We start from the raw sequence: 4,188 nt of genomic DNA on the forward strand, positions 1-4,188 counted from the left end.
TCTAAATACTTCATCATTGTCGCAAAATATTTGGGAAGAAAACATTTTGATAAATATTTCTAAATATTTTTCTTAAACATGTAAATGAATTTCATAAATAAATCCTCTCCTTGATTTACTCTCACAAATCACTCAACAATGCATACATGGCAGACAATTGCAAATGACAAGTCTTCTAGAGACTCTATTAATTCCATCAAATTAGCTCTATTTTAAAGAAATTTTCCCCGATTTACTCCGATGGTCCACGTCTTCTCTTTCTTCGTTTTAAAATTTGCATTTTGATTAAGGGGGGTCAGATTCTCCTGCATCAATTTGATTTATATATGTAGTTCCAAGTGAGATTGGTAATATACCGTTTCCTTTCTCATACTTCACCCATCATACATTCTTCCCACAAGAAGACATCCATAAACAACAAATGGCGATGACACCACATTGTGCATAACCATATTATGTACCTCCATATATGTGTTTGGAGTCCACTACTCTATATACATCTGACATTCCCATAGCATGCTATAACCATACATAAAAAACAAGGAGGCACGTATGCCCCTACATCTCCTCATCCTTCTCTAGAGGATCTCATGTCAATAGGACTAGATGCTTGAATCCATTACTTGAGCACTTGGATCACAATGGCACACCACAAACTCATCCAGTTAGGGGCATCATTCCCACCTTTCCATATCTGATAAGTCTCATCCATCATCCTATGTTGGGGGGAAATATCTCATGCTTGGTGCCATGATGTGATCCAAAATGGATTTTGGATAGACTTCTAAGTCTAAGTGTTCCTCACAGAGGAAAATGAAAGTCCAAGGATACTACTGGAAATAGCGCCATTACAAAGATCTTTTCCTTCTGAATCTACTGCAACTTGAATGGGCTAAAATAGACTTCGGATGCAGAAGTTATCACAAAAAGAAGTTGCCCTTTATCCTTTGAAAAAGAGGCAAAATCTTCAAAAAATTGGCAAAAAACCCTTATAAAGGGAAATCTCATCGGAGATGGTCCAAGAGGCAGACTTAAGCGGAGACGGAAGAGACCCCGATTGTCGATCCCCGACATATCGGGTCGGAGGCAGACATATGTAAATAACGTAAGGAAGGTACCCCAGGTCGATGCGACGTTGCGACCGTCGATATCGGCGTCGTTGATCGGCGTAGTCAATAGACAGAACCCCCGGGCCAACGCAACATGCGATCGCTGATATCGGAATTGGCAGATCGGCATACCCAAAGGGTAGACCCCCGGGCTATTGCAATTACAATTAGCGATCAGGACCTGGACCCGATGGGGATTATGGACTCGATTACATAAATTTTGAGATCCATATTTTTAGATTTTCTATGTATTAACACATTTCCGCTATAAAAATGAAATACAAAGGAAATGCACCGAAAACGATAAAAGTCGGACCCAAAAGATTTATATATGCAGCCTTATATTATTTGAGTTCCATAATGAGCGGGATTTCGGGCAAGCCTCAGGTAGTGAGTGGTATTGGATGGGCTCCGCCCGATCCCATACACTAGTCGACACGTGGCTTGGCGCCAGAGAGAGAAAACCGCCTTTTCGGGTGGGTAATCCTCGTGCGCTTAAGCCGCTCGAAATGAATATCAACCGTTGGATCAAAGATCACCCAGATCAACGGTGGGCTTGCGATAGCGACCAAAGGCGGACTTGAAAGGGTTTATAGGGGCGATTTAATGGCATTTCAAATCCAGATTTCATGCTTGATAGTGTATTTTTGGGAAATTCTCTGTGTAATGGAATTTTGTCTATTTTTGGGTTTTTTCCTGGAAGAAGGCCCCGAATCCTCTGTAACTGCTCCAAATCATCATGCCATGCTGCAAGCGGGCATTTTTGGTAGACAATGATGTATTTGAAGCCACAAAGCCACAAAGACTTCGAGTCCTAACCCATAGCCACTTCACATTCAGCTATTAAATTCCAGCTACAGCTTGAGATCTCCTTCCACTGCACTCTATTTTATCAAAGTCCCAAGAAAGAGGAAAGAGGTGACAAGAAACCTTCCATCCATCTAGGCCCATTAAATGACAAATATCATCACATTAACTCTTATAATTTGATCTATCAAAGTGCCAAGAGATGAGCCAAGAGGTGACAAGGAACATTCCATCCATTGAGGCCCATTTGTTGGACACCTAATCCTCAATGGGTTAGTGTGGAAGACGAATAGACAAAAGGAAGTCCAAGAGACCTTGGGATGTGAAACCCAACGGTCAAACAATGTACTATAAATGTATATCAGTTGTTAATAAAAGATGTATTCTCATGTTTTATCCTTCAGATTCCTTTGTTGCCCATGTGTGTTTAACATGGTATCAGAGCGGGCGATTGCTGGTCCTACTCCAATTTGAGCCACTTTTTTTGTGGTCTCTATATATATGTCAGTTTTTCCTTTCTCCTAATCAGAGTTGATCAGAATTTCCAGCTTATAAAGTGTTTTACTGTGTGAATTAAAAACGCTCCTTACTCAGACCTGCCATTTCTGCCCATTACCTGTAACGCTCCACTAATTTGTCCTTTGTCAGAAACACATTTTCTAATTTTTGGGCATTCTATGCAATTGTCAGCGCTCTTTCTTTGCAATGTCCACAGTTCATCTGGCCATTTCATTAATTATAACCTTTGCCCCTATTTTCTGTGCACTGAATGCTCTGCTGCAATTGTTGGTCCGACTGAATAGCGTCAGCTTGCTGCAGCTCTCCTCGTTCACCCATGCTTGCTTTGACCCTATCCGTTTGCCTGTAATTGATTTCTGCGTTGATATTGGCCGACCTATGAAATTTCTAATTTAGGCACAGGGCTTTCCATATTCTTTCCTTGTTTTGCGCATGATTCTTGGGCGTAATCAAAGCTATCATCCAGTCTCTCCATTGCCTGTTGTTACCGTTCACCGAGTTCTTTGTTGTTTTCGGGAGTTTGGAGATTTGGTATCCTACGTGAAGGACCACCATATGCTCGGTAACAAGAAAGTCCTTATTGGTATCGAAACCAGAGGCCTGCAAGGACTCTGCATCAACAATTCGAAATTCTGCACAAAGTCATATCATTGATAAAACTACCAGTGGCCCATGTGGGTCTAGCTCTTGCCTAGTTTCGAGTTCAAGAACTGAGCGTGCTCCAAGTGTGTTTAAACCTCCGTCAGTTTAGGGTTCAAAAAAAATATATTTCTCAGTTGGAGGGCATAACATTGTTGTGCCTACGGAAGGAAACTCGATAAGAGTTGCACCATATGCAGAATTAGGAAGCCGAGAAAGTGAATACAAGCAGAAGCGGGCTTATATCTTAGTGATTTCTACACTAGGTGGAATTGTTGTGGGCTTGGAAATAACATCCTGGATCATCTACTTTCGCTGACGTGTCTCATAAGGCTCAAGGACCTCAAACATCGCAGCTTCTAATGGGGGAAGGAAGAGGCCTGGGGCTAGAACTAATTTGGAATGATCAGGTATCCATACTGCTACACAGGATTAGCAACTGTAGAAGTTTGGGACAAATACATGGAAGCCTGGGATGGTTATTTGCTCCCATGTCTCAGTTCAGGGCTGGTATTACTATCAGTCCTGTTATAGATAAAATATTATTGGATAGCAGTTGTGGTATATTCTTTCTGTAAATATCGCTAATGGATTTTTGTTAAATTATTTCATGAGTATGAGATATGTAGGTGTGAAATTTGTATTTTCTATATATAGTGGAAACCATTTCCTTTTGGTAGTGCTTATTTCTGGGATAGTTTGGCTAAAGTTTAGCCTGTTCAGTGGCAGAGTGAACATGACACTTTTGTTAGAGGGGTTGGTCTAGAAAGGACTTTATTGACATGGGTTTTGGTTGGTTTTCATCAATGTCTCTCACATGTAATCTCTGTATTCTTTGGACTTGATTGATGGACTTGCATTGTAGAAAGGGAAGTATGACTTCTTTTGAAGTTGGTATAGAGATTCTTATGATTTACAGATTCAAGTCTCATTTTTAGTTTCTAAGAGATTCAAACAATCTCTTGATGTTCTTTTATTAGATTCATATTTTTGAAGGTCATGGTAAAATGCTATGGTATATATGACCAGCAGTGATACATGTTCAATATGTATATATATATAAAAAAAGGTGGTGCTAGAACGATGTTTGTTGAAGACTCCTGCGCATGACTGT

Source organism: Pinus tabuliformis, chromosome 8, assembly GCF_031772625.1.
Source record: "Pinus tabuliformis cultivar Carrire ecotype Pingquan chromosome 8, CPIR1, whole genome shotgun sequence".
NCBI classification, from domain to species: Eukaryota; Viridiplantae; Streptophyta; class Pinopsida; order Pinales; family Pinaceae; genus Pinus; species Pinus tabuliformis.